Genomic DNA, 15,913 nt, shown 5'->3' on the forward strand with positions numbered 1-15,913 from the left:
GGCATAGCGCAGAGCGAAGCACTTCCTCGGGGCCTATTAACTAACTCCTCTTTGATGCTCTCTGCAGAAACAATTCTGTGGCTCCTGGTTTGCGGCCAGCGAACCCAGGGCACGGGCAGCCGTGGTAGGAACGCTCACACCTAACCCGCAGGCAGGGTGGGCAGCATGCCAGAGCCATGGCCTCGGGGCCCGCAGAGCAGCTCTGGCGCGAAGCTTGCCGGCTCCTGACGCCTGGCTGCAGGGCCCGCGGAGGGCTGCAGCTGAGGGCTGGGAGCGAGGCCTCCCCAGGTAGAGAGTGGGGCAGGAGCTGCTGCTCCTGGAGCCGTTTACACCGGCCCCTAGTGGCGCTCCCTTCCTCTGGCCCCTTGGACTGTTCGAGTGGTTGTGACCCCCCGGACCCTCTCCAGCGGGGCTGTAAGCTATAGCGTTTCAGCTGAGAGACGGATGACAAGAGAAGCGAGGGAAAGGCACCTAATACAATTTCAGAGAGCCCTCTGGCAGCCTGTCCGTGGGAGGCTGCCATGTATAATAAGGAAACGATTTGTCTAGGAATGATTCAGCGTGTAAAACTCTCCCTTCCTGACCTCTTCCTAAGTCTCCAGCACGGGCTTGCAGGAGCTTTCCAGCGGAGGAGAGCTGATAAGGCACAATAGTTTTCATATGCTCGGAGGAGAGGTCGAAGTGTCCATGCTGAGGCAGCGTTCTCACTGCCTCATGGGGCTGTGTCGAGCTGCATTTCACCTTTACCCTGCGCAGGGAGGTGGATTTTGCCCGGCTTGGAAATACATTAACCATAAGGGAGCTTTCCTTCTCTCCCCAGCCAGCCCTTGGGCTTGTTCTTCCCACAACCTCTCCCCCTGCCCCAGGGACTATGGCCAGCAGAACCCCACTGGCAAGCTGCAGAGATCCTTCCTCACGGATTTTCACGGGGCTGCCTGCATGCTCCGAGCTGGCCCACTGGTATTGCCCAAGCGCTCCCCCCGTTTCGTGGGAGAGCAAGGCGAGGGCTGGGGCTGGCGCAGCTGCTGCGTGGTGGCCAGGTGCTGCTGCGTGGCAGCCAGGTGCTGCTGCGTGGCGGCCAGGTGCTGCTGCGTGGCGGCCAGGCGATGCTGCGTGGTGGCCAGGTGCTGCTGTGTGGCAGCCAGGTGCTGCTGCGTGGCGGCCAGGTGCTGCTGCGTGGCGGCCAGGTGCTGCTGCGTGGTGGCCAGGTGCTGCTGCGTGGTGGCCAGGTGCTGCTTCGTGGCGCCCAGGTGCTGCTGCGTGGTGGCTAGGCGATGCTGCGTGGCGGCCAGGTGCTGCTGTGTGGCAGCCAGGTGCTGCTGCGTGGTGGCCAGGCGATGCTGCGTGGCGGCCAGGTGCTGCTGTGTGGCGGCCAGGTGCTGCTGCGTGGCAGCCAGGTGCTGCTGCGTGGCGGCCAGGTGCTGCTGCGTGGCGGCCAGGTGCTGCTGCGTGGTGGCCAGGTGCTGCTGTGTGGCGGCCAGGTGATGCTGCGTGGTGGCCAGGCGATGCTGCGTGGTGGCCAGGCGATGCTGCGTGGTGGCCAGGCGATGCTGGCTGATTTGCAGCAGGGGAAATTTGGGTGAATTTTCTGGAGCTCGCTCTGGGCATGATGGTTGAATCACTTTTGCTTCTGAGGTGCTCTGGGAGTTTCTCCTGTCCAGCGCTGTAAGCTTCTACCTGACTTGCACAAATGATTACAAAACTGCAGTTTCTTGGGAATTGTGTGGATTTTATAGGTTGTCAGGCTCTCCCAGCCAGTGTGGGAGGGGAAGAGGAGAGACAGCAACAGAGTAGGCTCAGCAGCACTGAGTTTGCAAATGCTGACTTTTGAAATAGCTGTCACCCATGTGTGCTACTCTGTCCCCTGATACACAGCCTGGCATTTTTGCAACTTTGTTTTCATTGCAAAGCTGTATTACCTCTTGGGGTGGGATGTTCTTTTGCTACTTGCTTTTGCAATCAGTTACACCAGCGCAAAGAGGGTGAAAGGTGTCAGCAGGTCATACTGGGCAGGGATTTGTGGGCAGCCTGAGGGGGCTGCAGGTCCCTGCCTGCTGCCTCTGTCACGTGGGGAAAGAGCAGCTGCGCTTCTAGGCAGTTCCCTTCCAGAGCAGTGCAGCTGTCTCCAGATCTAGCATTGCTCCTTCCTTTTTCATTAGCTGAATGTAGAGATGGCCAAGATTCCTGACCCTACAAGTTCTGGGCAGTCTGGATGCTCGTGTGGCTGAAGGCCATGAAATACATACAGCATCCCTTGAGGAGCTGGAGGGGGAACTGAGCCTAATTTAGAGATGGGAAGAAGAGACAAGCTCTGCAAAAAGGAGTGACTGTTCTGCTGGGAGGTGAGGTGAGGCTGGACTGGGCATGCAATGGGGTTTCAGGGTGAGAAGTTAATGACCTTCATTGGCTCATTTCCCCCACAGCAATGACTTATGCTTATACCTGCTGCTCTACTGGTAATGTAACCAGCTTGGCATGGGGGCTGCGTTTGAACTAGTCGTGTGTGTGCAGATAAAAAGTTGTTGGTGGGCTCTGCAGACTTTGTGAATTCAGAGTACAAGGCCAGGGTGAATGGGCACCAAGTGTTAGTCCACAGCGGGGCTGATGCTCAGCAGCGATGTCAGAAGTTCGAACCAGTACTTAGAGTCTATGAATTCACCTTATGGCCACATTGCTTTCTAGGCCCTTGAAATAAGTCCTTTCCTGGTTATTAGGTGAAATCTATTAGCAGGCAGCTCATTTTCTGTTCTGTTCCTGGCGGGAACATTCTGGCCAGAATTGGTTTCCAATCTGGCAGGCTCAACCAAAGCATTACAGGAAGAGAGAGAAGTTGAGATCCATGGAGGAAATATTTTTATTCTCTCTCTCTCTCTCTCTCTCTCTCTCTCTCTTTTTTTTTTTTTTTTTCTTTTTAACTGGTTTGAAGATAGCCTCTAAGCAGAATATGTCAGCCAGGAGCTGAATTGTCTCCAGTTGCCTGTTCATATGTATCAGTTTAGTAATGAGTCCATGCTACACTTCTCTTTTCTGATTTTGATGAGAAGTTTGGGATAATCAACCTGGACTGGTATATCTACCCAGGCTGTGTATCTGCCGGGTCTGACACTGGCCAAAACCTGCTGCTGTGTGTGGTGTGTATGTGGGCAATAAGCTGTCCATTGTGAGTGCCTTGCCTTAGCTCCTAATATCCAAAGATTGCCTCTGAAATGTTTAGCAGCCACAGTTTGCTATCACAATGCTGGATGGACTTGTTACCAATGTGAATGCCTGGTCCCAGTTTTGCATGTTGTACTTCCTCCCAGAAGCTACCAGCATGAGTGCATCACTGTCTGGCAAAACCAATGGTGAAGGACAAACAGGGAGTGTGGAGGAAAATCTATGTCTGTCAGTCATCATCTTCCTTGCTCTACTGTTCCCTTTTGCTGTATAAAACAAATCATGTAACCTTTCTGCCTCTCAGCTCCTTCCTGTATAATGAGGACAAATATTAATTTGTCTCCTAGTGACAGAGAGAGGTTACAGATTGCTTTGGTAATCACAGGTATTCTGTCACTGCCATATATTGTTATCCTGACATCCAAATGATCAGTGTTTCCTGACATCTGGCTGCTTGGAGTTTGGTCTACGGGGTGCTGCATAGCCAGTATCCTTCTGTGTCCATGTGGTGAACATGAGACAATTCAGAAACTAGGGATTTGTGTCACTGGTGCTGGATGTGATGCCTGGATCTGAACTGTTACTTTTTAGCCTGATGCATTGATCACACATGGAGCCATCATGTCAAGGACAGCATGTAACTCCATGGGGAAAAGAGGCTTGGCATCTTCATCACCTCCTGCAAGATGCCTACACATCCCTCTTTCTCTCCTCGTCACCCAGCCCAAGAACATATAAGCCCCCTGAATTTTCAGCTCTCCATTTATGGCTTGTGATGAAATGTTCAGCAGACCTGTGTGCTCAGATTTTGTGATCCTGCGCCTTGCTGTGGTGAGGGTCTGGTTCAGCAGTAATTAACAAAGTACTCTTCATTAGCTCTTCTGCCATGACTTTCCTGAGCGCTCTGTAAATGCCACACCAGCCCACTCTTCATTACCTTTTCCCCACTTCTCTGCTGAGTTAATTCTTTCAGACCTCATCCCAGAGGAGCCTACTGCTTGCTCACTGATACACAAGCATTCCTTACCCCTAGCTTTCTCAGGTTTTCGTACCTGGAATATCATTTCCCCTCTTGCCCTTGTCTTCCCTAGACACTTAACACTTTATGATTCATTTATAGTCCCTGTCTCTCTACATTTTGTCTTTTCAGCTTTGCTCTTTCTTTTTTTTTTTTTTTTTCCCCTGCATTCAAGAGTCTTGCTTGGAAAGCTTTCTTCTTGCAAACAGTCAAATAACAGAAAAGTTAATTGCCCTAATGTAGCCGGCAAGCCATTTGCCACTGCACCCCAGTGTTGATATGAAGCCAAGTGCCTTTGCACAGGATGGGAAATTCATAGGCATGATTTTTAGGACTCGCTTGTCAGTGTGTGTACAAACCCATCTTGATGGATCATGCTGTGCTTTGCTTCTTTGGTAACACCACTGCAGCACAGCAACAAATCAGGACGAGGTCTGCTTTTGGCTGCAGGCAGCATATCATGTTCCCTCCCAAACACCATCTTGCCACTCTGCCGCTTCGGGTATGTTGGGAGTGTGTCAAGCCCTGCAGTGCTGTGGCTGATCAAGCATTCCTCTTTATTCCAGAAGAGACCTGGGGCTAGCCTGTTTAAGCTCACTTTGGGTATTTCTGACCATTGCTTCAGTGTGTTGCTCCGACCTGTCTGTGCAGCAGCTGTCCCAAGATGCTGGTTTGTAGGCAAGAAGCTGGGATGCTGTTGCTTGCCATATATTATCTTTTGAGTCTTCCTGCAGAGGCGTTTCTGTGAGCGATGCTGCTTTGGTTTTGAAACCATCCAGAGCATGGATTTTCTGATCACATGACATATGGATTATTACTTTTTATTCCTAAATGAAAGAAAGCACTGAAACTGAGATGTGGTGTGGAACGCGAACACCCAGCAAGTCTGGATGCACAGCTTTCACAGCTCAAGCCAGTATCTGCAGAACATAAGGGGTTAGTTATTTTAGCAGTAGCATGATTAGGTGCTATGAACACTAATGCTCCAAAAAGCTCAGTTTTAGCTTACATGAGAGTTGTATCCAGTGTTTTCGTGCCTATTAACTTTACAGACAGCAGGTTTCCTACAGGAGCCAGAGATCTAGGCAACTACAAGAAAAGTTACTGCAAATGCACGTAGTGTCTGACTAGAGCTGTGGTCTGTAGTGGGAAGTTAGACAAGGTGAGACTGTAAAAGGCCAGTAATTGTACACAGGAGATGGCCGTGATTGCTTTGAATGTGGAGCCATTGTCAGGACCGCAGAGAGAAAAGCACAGCTTATTTGAGTGCTCTTATCTCAAACTTGTGGCTAAATGAAGTCAGGCAACGACTGAGGGGTGCTCTTGTTTGTGCATTTTCACCTATGGGATTTGTAGAAACTTGGGATTTTGTGCTGCCTTTGGCATAGCTTTTCCATCCTTTGCCAAGTTTCATTAATCAGCAGCCAGGGGTTACATGAAGGGTATGGTGTCTACTCGATGGGAATTCAAGGACCAAAAGGAGAGGTTTCAATGATGTTTGTTTAAAGGCACTTCAAGTTTTTTATTTATTTTTGGCTCCTGAAACATAATTGCCATCCTTTAGCTATTATCAACGGCCTTAGAGCTTCACACGCTGGGATCCATGAGAGAGTGTCAGACTGGCTTGCTGCTAACATGAGAAATGTCAAATCTTGCAGCATCTCAGCTCTAGATTTTTGTCTGGGTTTTAGCACTTTGGAATTTGATGCCGTCATCTTATCAAAGGGAAAAAATGTCTCAAATTAGAGCTTGCTTTACACAGATGCTTTATGAACTCAAATAAGTACAATTTGTAGACACAGCTCAGAGAAAAAAATTAGATGTTGAATGCAGCTACGTTCACCAAATTGCTGTAATGTAGCTAAACAGATGAGTATTTATCTCAGCTACCTATCATACCTTGAGCAGACCTTTTCCTTTCAAGATATTCCTCTTGATTTGCTTTTATCCCTGAGACTCTGGTCTGTTTTCCATGCTGAAAAGCTTTGCTATGTCGTTGTCTTTGTGAATCTTAGGCATTGTTTTCTCCCGGTCGTGTGGTAGTGTTGCTCTTCATACATTGCTCTGTGTGTACAAACCCCCTTAATTATGGCACGTGAAATGAAGCAGTCTGTAGAGTAATGGGCTAAACTTGGAGATATTTTTAGTATTTGTTGCCCTTGTCTTGGCCCTCACTTTATTTCTCTGGGAAACAGTTGCTGAGTAGCATCATTTAGCTTGTCCCACATAACTCTGGGCTCTTGGAAAACTGGAGTTTCCTGCCAGGCTTGAGACTTCTCAGATGGCTGTTTTCCCACCGGGAATGTGCCCGTTACTGCATACAAGATCTCATGTCTTATTAATTTTGATAAGTGTTTGGGGTGGAAAGGCAATATCAAGACTAGACCTTGTGCTGTGTTTGGAAGGGACAGGGTATAAACGCCAAAGGTCATGAGTTTAAACTGTGGCTAGGTTGTGTGTATCTCTGTGCTCCTTTTGCTGAGCAGTTGGAGACAAGCTGCACCACTGTGCCTTATGATTCCTGATGTGCAGGCATTCCTGTGAAAAAGACAAAGAGCATTACTGCCACTGGCAAATAAAGATACTGTGGAGGGTTGGAGGACAGAAAGCCAAACTAATGCCTCCATGGAGAAGCAGTTACTTTAGTCCTGCAGTGGCTGACTGCTAGCTGGGCTGCCAGCATGGTGGATGAGCAGCATTCAGCTTGGCAAACAACAAACCACTAGTGAGGAAATATGGGAAGAAAGTGAAGGTCCTGGCTGAGGGTGTGGGAGTGTGTGATATGGGGATTTCAGGAGATTTGGAAGAGGGATGTTGGAAGGCCAGGGTAGGATTACAGGGGACATAAGAGAACTGGGATTACAGGGGTAGCTGGACAGGGAAGGAACTCAACCTGGATCCCTTGAAAATATTAGCATTACTGCTTCAAAGAGCTTGCTTGAACTGGTGGATTCCAAAATGAGGACTGATGCACCTGAGGCTGGAGACGTGGCCCCAGCTGGCTGCACTGCACTGTCTGTTGGGGCTGCTGTTTCACGGAACAATAGGCCGTGGCAGATGCTGCCTCCAGCTCCTGTGCAAACCCAGTTTCTTAGCTCAAACCAGTGAGGATGAGCTGAGCTGAGCTCTCTGTCTGTAAGCTATTGTGTTTAAGTGCAGACAGAGGTTCTACTCTGCCTGTTGCTTCAAGCAATGGTAACCTCTGGTAAAGAATTGAGGCAGCCATCCAGGGATGGTAATGCCTTAAAACTGCTGAACCTGCTGAAGTAAGGTTGTAATGAGGTGGGTGTTGGTCTCTTCTTCCTAATATCAGGTGATAGAATGAGAGAAAATTACCTCAGATTGCACCACAGGAGGTTTAGATTGACTAGTAGGAAAAGTTTCTTGACTGAAAGGGTGATCAGGCACTGTAACAGACTGCCCAGGGAGCTGGGAGATTCACTGTCTCTGGAGGTATTAAAAAAACTTCAGGCCATGGTTTAATGGCCATGGTGGTGACAGATTGATGGGTGGACTCAGTGATCCTAGAGGTCTTTTCCAAACAAAACAACAGTTCTCTAATTCTATGATTCTAATTCCATGATTAGCTAGCACTGATCTGGTTTTTGAACCTATAGTATTCACCTTTGAAATATCTTCTTTCTTACTCTGAGCACTGAAAGCCTTTTTGTTTGTTTCTTTGTTTGTTCTATTACATTACATACTTCAGAGACAGAACTGTTTTTATTAGCTGAGAAAACACACAAAAGGTGGGTAGCAGGACTGGGAGCAGAACTGCTTCTTCCATGTCTTGACAGAGAAAGAGTGGCTGAAGATCCTGAGTGTGGAATTCTTCCTCTGCTGGGCAAAGCATTGCACTAAGAATTAATTTATTTTCTGCAGTCATTTTCACTTGCTCAGAAAAAGAAGACATTTTAGTTTAAAATTAATTGTTCCCTTTGCAAACTGCTAAGAATATGAGGAGTGAATCTAAGAATTAGTTTTCTGAAGAAAGCACTGCTGATCTCAAACTGAACCAAGATTTAAATTAATCACAATCTTCTGTGCAATAGAAGGCATTTGAGAATCCATCAAGTTCATGGGAAAGTGATCTTGGAAGAGCAACAAATAAATACTGTGACCTTTTGACTCTTCTGGCCCTGGAGCTGTGGTAAGTTTGCAGTCAGGCACTTGGTTTCAGACAGGAATTTTCATTGCTGCAGTGAAGTAAATCACCATGAGGAGGAGGAGGCCTCACTGGCCCTGTCTGCATGGAGATATTCTCAGAGCTCTAATTCCCTGCGGGTGCCCACTCCATCAGTGACAGTGTAAGTGGGAGACAAGTGATAGATCTGCTCAGGAAGTCTGAAATACCAGCATCTTCAACCCTGTTAGTTAACATGGCAGCAGAATTGCCAGTGTTATCACTGTTGTGGTCTTGCAGTGGTACTGCTCGTTGAATCTCAACATTATGGGACAGATTTGTCCCTGAGGCAGATGTGGTTAGAGGATGGAGGGTGCTTTAGTGCTTTACAATTGCACTATCTCGATGTGGCACATGTAGGACACTTGAGATTCCCCATTCCTTTCCACATCTCTTCAGCAGTTCAAAGAAGCTGAATTAATGATGGGAAATAAAATAGCTTGTATAAAAATTACTGGTTTTCATAAGTATTAACTTAATGATCTTTAGAAACAAATGCTTTTTAAACCTTATGTTAGGGGAGGGGAATTTCTCTGCAACTAAATTGTCTGATTTGGACTTTTCTTTTTTAAGCTTTGCTTTTTTTGTATCCTGCCTAGGCTACTAGTGTCGAGTATCTCTGCTGCCTAGAGCTGTGTCTACCCTGGTTTGGACTCTTAGGCCTAATATTTTAATTACAGTTAAGCTGCAGACATTGAACCAAGTGTCATTGCCAGACTGGTTTTCAGACCATGTAAGATGAGGCCTGGAGAGTTTTGATTTCTCTTGTAGAACCTGAAACCTGGGGGGGGGGTGGGGTGGGGAAAAGACTCAAAGTTATTTCTGTTTTGACTCATGTATTTTATGGTGGTGGAGGGTTATCTCTTATTTTTCAGTTTCAGTCTTCCCTGTCCATCTTTAGTTCCAGATTAACACTGGAAGAAGTCAAGCCTTGTTTCTTGCAGATTTGTGTCTTGTGGTTGGTTGTGAATCCTGATAAATGTAGTTAGGTTTCATATACAAAGCTGTTTCCTATGTGGTTTAGCTTAATAAGGCATGAGTTCACATTTCAGCCTTTCCTGTAGCTGCCAGATTTATGTCCTCTCCAGAGCTTGTGTTCACGAAGTTTGTAAGTACTTCTGGAAACCTTCATTTCTCTCCATTCTGGATTAGAACTGGTCCACAAGTTCCCAAGTTATTAGGAAGATGAGACAATCAGGCTGCATGTTGGGTCTCATTTCCTTAGGAACCAGAACAACCCTGATTTTTGTGGTAACTGTAGAAACCAGTGTTTTAAAGAGATGACTGGCCAGTGTGAGACTTAGGATAAAACTGAGAGTTGAAAATGATGGTTTCTCCTGATCAGTCATCTTGTGCCAGAGAATAGAAGGCCTGATTACCACTGAGACTGCTTCAGCGACAATATAACCAGGCTGGATGTTGTTTTGTTCTGCTTGATTGCCACTGTCTCCGTGTGAGCTCAGTGTGGCATGTCCAGAGTGTCATGAGGCAAGTAAGAGAGTTTGTGCAGTCTCTGTGCAGTCATTATCAGGTTGTCCATGGAGAATGTGGCTAATACAGCTCTTCCAAGCATTGCAGCTCTTTCTAGGGGGGAGAAGGGGGCTTGTGGAGGGGGTGTGTGTGTCTTCTTACTCCTTGCAGATGCTCATCAATACAACTATAGGAGCACGAATCTATAGGAGGTGCCCTGCCTTTGTCTTTTCAATTTGTGTGGGTTCTCTGTCTACCCTCAGTAAAACATGAATCATGTCAAGCATGCTGAGATCCATTAAAATAAGTCCTTTTCCTCTAACAACAGTAAAATCAGTGCTGCTAGAAGGAAAGTCCTGTCTTCATTGTGCCTAAATGGCTGTTAAAGAGCAGCACACAAGACTTGGCTGTGGAGCAGTAGAAACCTCTGTAAGAAAATCACAGATATTGCTGCTGGCTGTAGAAACCTCCTCTCCTTCAACATATGTGCTCAGTGTGAACCTGTGAAATGCCCGAGAAACAACAGTTATCAACTCACTTCTCTGAAATACTTTCTTATCCTCTTTTTGTCCTCTCCCATCTGCTCTTTTCTTGTTCCTTCGGTGACAATAAAGACCTCTCATTAATTCTGTGGATTCCTTCCCCCTCAGGCATCCAGTGAAAAATACAAATGGTATTTGATGTAAATCAGAGTAAAATTCTGCTGTGGTCTTCCCCCCTTTTTTTGTGCTCTAGGCGTTAATATAGTGAAGGAGAAGGCAATGATTCTTACTTAATTTACATTCTTTCAGGTGAATACCTTTGGCATGTGTGCAACTGGTAAAGACTGGTCAGTGTAGCAGTATGTGAATGACTGTGTCTGAACTGAGGGTTGAACTTTCATTTATTTAGGCGAAGATAGGAATGCTCCCTTTGCCTTCCCTCCCCACATCATCTTCACCTGCCATGCCCTCTCCCTTGTTGCCCCTTTGTGAGCAGTGATTCACAGGCTCATCAAGAACATAACAGCTGCAGAATATCCTGATTCCAGAAATGGTGATGACAGCTGTGATGCTGCTCCACCACCAGCTGAGACACACTCCCATAGCTGGCCAGAGTAATCACTCAGTGACAGGGAGATGTTCTGGGTGAGAAACGTGTCAGGAACTTTCCTGTACTATACAAAAAAAAGGAGCCAAACTGGAAGAGCTAAACTGACCTGACCTGTGCCCCATGCAAGGAGAAGTAAGTCTAGTCCACCACTGTACCCTACACAATATTTCCTCCTATTCTAACTCATTTCACCATTGACAGAGTATAGTTTTGACCCTTGTTTTCCCTGTAGGGTGGCTGCACACGGCCTGAGTTTAATGTTTCTCGCAGTGAGGTGGATACAGCTTTTCTCTGGCAGCACTGAAGGAATTAGAACTGCCTGTGCCACAATTTGTTCCCTGGGTTCTGCTCACAGGAAGAGCCAATGCCAGCCTTTACTCACAGCAGATGATGTCTTACAATGAGGGTGTAAGTGATTAGGATTTTTTTCCAAATCAAAAATGGATCTCCAAGAATGTAAAATTTTTCATCCCTGATCACACTGTGATGGGCATGTGATAGTTCTCTGCTCCCCCAGCGTGTTATCCTTTCTGATAGACAAAGGTTCACCAACTTATTTATTTGCCATTTGTTCTCTCTTTTAAAAATACCTTAAATTTCCATCACTGGGAAATCATCTGACTTAGGATAGCACCATGGTTTTGAGACTGATTAGTTGAGACTTTGAGGCCAGACAACTTTATTAATGACAGTGGGTTCCTTTTCAGATCAATCCTCTTTTTCAGAGAACATCTTTCCTAAAGAGCTTCACAGCTGATTATGGACACAAGTAACTCATCAGAAAAAGTTAGTGATACTCAGTGCTTGGCAAACCCTGAGTTATTATCCAGTTAGTGCTGCAGCACTATGCATTTCCAGCTGTGTTGCAGTGGCACACAGATCTCAGCAGCTGTTGCAGAGCTCATTAAATAGCTGTTGAGCATCACCCCTGATTTGTCATAAACTTAAAGGTTCCTCTGGGAAAAGAGTGTTATCGCCTGCCACAGCCCAGCTATACTAAAGCAGAGCTCCAGCACTGTCGGTATCCTAGGGATGCTTCTTGTTTGAATTCCTTCCCTCTCCCCTTTGCCTTTGTTGTTTTTCCTGTTTTGGAGGGAGTTGTACTTAGATTATTCATAGCCTTATGCATCTAACTGTCTTGTCTGGCAGTGCAGTTCAGTGTTTGCTTTAGGGCTGCCTGCCTGTGTTTCTGCTTTACCAGCTGAGTTTACATTTAAAAAAAATATTTGGATGCCCAGCAATAGCAAGAGGCACAGAGCAGAGGTCTTTTGTGAAGTGCTCAGGTATGTTTTCCCTATAGAGAAGAATGGAGTTTCAGTTGCAAGCTGTGGGATGGACAAAAGCTATGTTTTATTTAGGGATTTTAATGTTTCCACTTATTCGAGTAGGAAAAAAAAAACATAAAACTTCAAAACTGGAAAGGAAATTCTGAGAGGGGGAAAAAAAAGCTTTGTTTGGGCTTCACTGAAAAGCTTTGTTTTAAGAAATGTTTATCTTCAGATGCCTAATGCAGAACATGGTGAAACAAAAGCTTATTTCAGAACGCTTTTTGCTTCTCAAAGCTTTCCATGTCTGATTTTCCTATTTTCAGAACCTTTCCAGTTTTATTCCCCCTTTTTTTTTAACCTTTGAGATATAATTTCATCAGAACTTATATGATTGCCCAAATTCTTTTGGCTCAAGAAAGAAAGATCCCACTTTGGTCCTGGTGCTTCTGAAAACCCTCATTTAGTATTCATCTTCCTAGAGACCTGAGAAATTTAGCCCATGGTCTGATGGAGAAGGTGTTTTGCAAATGCAAGAGACCACAGTTCATTGTTCCTTGTGGCAAGATCACTTAAACTCTCTGTGCTTCACGCTTACCTTCATATTATGAGAACAACAATATAGTTGGTTTTCTTTCTGGGCTCTGTGCTTGTCCAGGCAGGGTTCAAGTTATTATAGTCCCTAATTTCAGAGTCCATCTTTTTAGCTCAGCCAACACCCCCTTCAGGCTTTTAGTTTTGAAACACCTTTTTCAACCCACTGCTGAGTGGCCCTTATGTTGGTATGGAAGCATTATCGAAAGAGACATGGAAGTCACTCCTGGCCAAATCTCTGTTTAGCTGTCTCTAAGAATCACCCTGACAACAGTGGTTTTCCTTCCCTGAATTGCAGAGTAATCCCAAGAGATTTGCAGTGATCAGTTCCAGGGAAACCCAGGTACTAGTGACAGGTGAAAGTATTTGTGTGTTTATACAGAGAATTGCTCCTTTTGTGGTTGTGCTTCTTGCAAAACTTGCCAAGTCACCGTGATTGGGCTGTGAATGTCCCAGTGACTATAAATATCCTAGATGGATAGAGACAGTGCAAAAAGCAAACAGAGCACTTAAGTGGTAAGGAGTTTTCTGTTTGGCCCTGCTGGGTTTGTGCAAGTTGTCATCGTGCCTGTCACAAGCAGCCTGCAAAAAAATATTTTCAGCTACTTGCAATCAAATAGACGAAGCTGGAGGCTTTTTTGTGACTTGAAATGGGGAGTTGCTTTTGGAACCAAAAAGTTCTTTCTCCTGCCAATCCCCAAAAGGCTTTCTTGGCCTGAAGGCTCATTTAACAGGTTATATATTGGTCCAGTAAAATACACACATGATCTACCTGATCCTAGTATCAGTCCATCACTTAGAATGTTGCTGCAGCTAATGATGGATCGTATTTGATTTGTTTCCAGTGTATTTTAAGGCTATGAAACCATCCATGTGGGATAGATGTGTGCCTCAGTGCTGTCCTCTGCCTGTTATTATATATGATTGTATTAATGATGAGCAATTCTATAGCATTAGTCAATTTAAATAGCGAAAACAAACGTTCTCCTATTTCTCTGCCCTGGGGCTCTAGGAGTGATTATTTCAGCTTCTTCAGTGTATATGAAATCTGCATCTGTTAGAGGTCTCTATTCTGCAGTGAGCCCAATGTACAAACCCAGTTTTCAAATTCATCTGAGAAGTGCTAAAATTGGCACCTAGTTCCACTGGTAACTATACCAATTATGTATCCAATGGTGTAAATATCACATTGCTTTGCAACTGCAGTGTTTCTTTAGACTTAGCTGCTTGGGTCAGCGTCCTTCTGTCTCTTTATTGTTTACATCTTGATGTTTCAGTGTCACCAGGATACATTATGATGACCCTGGGATGCAAGCATCCCATTGCTGAGGCTTTTTTTTTCCTAGTAACTTGGCAACGTTATCTGAAGCAAAGCAGACTCCTGAAATTGGGACATTCTGCAATACACAGGGACAATGAAAAGTATTTGTGGTACAGAGTATTTCTTACACATTTGAAATCTCTGTCCTATCAATCAGAAAAAGGAGTGGCTGAAGCAAAAAGTAATTTGTTTACTGATTAATGTTTCTGGTAGTATTTGCATTGGCAGAGATACACTTAGAAGTGGTATGAGAGTTTTGCATAACCACCTTAATGTTTATAGTGCTGTTTGTAAATGTGTTTAGGGAAATGTAAAATTGTAGATCACTGACCCAATAATAACATAATTTTTGAAACTATTTAGGTATGTCACCTGAATGAATGTTTAGAATCAGTGTGGCACATGCAGTAAAAATTTGCATGAAAGCCATATCGATTGCAGGTGCAGAGAAAGCATTTCAATGCAGGATAGATGGGCTGCTGGATTGATCTGTATTCTAAGCCAGGAGCAGGCAGAATATGCTCAAGGCACCCCTTGTAGTCCTAACATGAGGTACAAGGCAGTGGGAGGTATTGCATATGAGGTGTAATGGAAGACTGTGAGCTGCAGCTGCTGGGTCTGTCTCACATGTCCCAACAAGACTATCTGTGATGGATGGAAGAGCTGCTCCCATGACTACAAGCAGAGAAATAGAAATAGATATCACTCTTCATGCTGCTTTTGACTTGACTCTCCTGATGAGTCCCCAGCACTCTTTGGCTGCTCCATGCTGGTTTCAGCATTTGAGGGCAGCAGAGTTGGGATACCAACAGCAGCAAAAGCCTCAGCTCCTTCAAAGCAGTGAGTGAAAGGAGACCTCACATCCCTAGTGACTGAGCAGTGGAGGAGACAGGGAGAAAACAAGAAAGCTTGGGACACATTGCTATGAGTTACAGAAAAATAACAAGAATGTTGCCCAGCTGATGCCCAGTGTGGTGATCTGCCATTTATGATGATGTGCCTCAGTGTATCCAGATAATTTTGAACATTTTGTTTCCTCAAGCCAATGTCAAGGTCTGTTGGCATCTTGAAATCTGGAGCTCATTAAGTGCATGACGCACAGAAAATTATGTTTGCCTCTTAATAATGTAATACTGGGGAAAACAAGTCCTTAACCCCATTTTTTGTTGGACACCTTCTACATTCCAAATTCAAGCAGTTTTATGTATGTGCACTTCAGTGTTTGTACTTACATCTCACTGTGTCCAAGAGTGGATTTGAAAGTCACGCTCTGTGCAAAAATCTCCCCTAGTCGCCAATCCTTGGTTGGAGGCGGAAGAATAAAATACATAAAGTGCAGTCTTTTGTCACCCATCGTGGCCTGAGAGGTAGAAGTGCCCCTTTACTGTGAATGTTACACAGGGGTATTTCTCCAGAGGGAGATATTGAAGGATTCAGTGCATTTAGGAGTTTGTTGTTGTCTGCTTCAAAAGTGAGGAGAGAATCAATAATTTGTTAGACTGAGAGTTGACAGCCTGTCTGAGTGCCAGCTCTGGTGCCCTCTGGAATAAGCTGCCAAAGTGACGGAGGGAGCAAAGCAGGATGTAAATTCCACAAGTCATTTTCCTGAAGCTCTTATGTGGGAAACCTTTAGAAGCCTCTCAGTAAGGACAAAATCCTTCCAGACTTAATTCTTGTTTGAGCAAAATTCCTTCTGAGGTCAGTAGACCTAATCCTGAAATCTTATCACTTGTTTACCTCGACGAGATTTGCGGGTGTGGGGCATGGAGGGGAGGGAGGGTCTTGGGACAGAGTGTGCTGGAAATGCTTTCCTG

The 15,913-nt window shown here is 45.4% G+C and overlaps 1 protein-coding gene across 8 annotated transcripts in view; it reads left to right on the top strand.

Annotated features, from left to right (window-relative positions):
- SEMA5B (semaphorin 5B) overlaps positions 1-15,913 on the top strand; it is a 324,525-nt gene that overhangs the window by 61,104 nt on the left and 247,508 nt on the right. The window contains exon 1 of one of the 8 annotated variants that reach the window (XM_064157114.1): positions 9,419-9,465. The exons of the other annotated variants lie outside the window; for them this stretch is intronic. The gene's annotated coding sequence lies outside the window, so the exon portion shown is untranslated. Of the gene's footprint in view, positions 1-9,418; positions 9,466-15,913 lie in introns of those variants that run through there. 8 annotated transcript variants of the gene reach the window in all.

Source organism: Pogoniulus pusillus, chromosome 2 (genome assembly GCF_015220805.1).
Source record: "Pogoniulus pusillus isolate bPogPus1 chromosome 2, bPogPus1.pri, whole genome shotgun sequence".
In the NCBI taxonomy this organism is placed as follows: Eukaryota; Metazoa; Chordata; class Aves; order Piciformes; family Lybiidae; genus Pogoniulus; species Pogoniulus pusillus.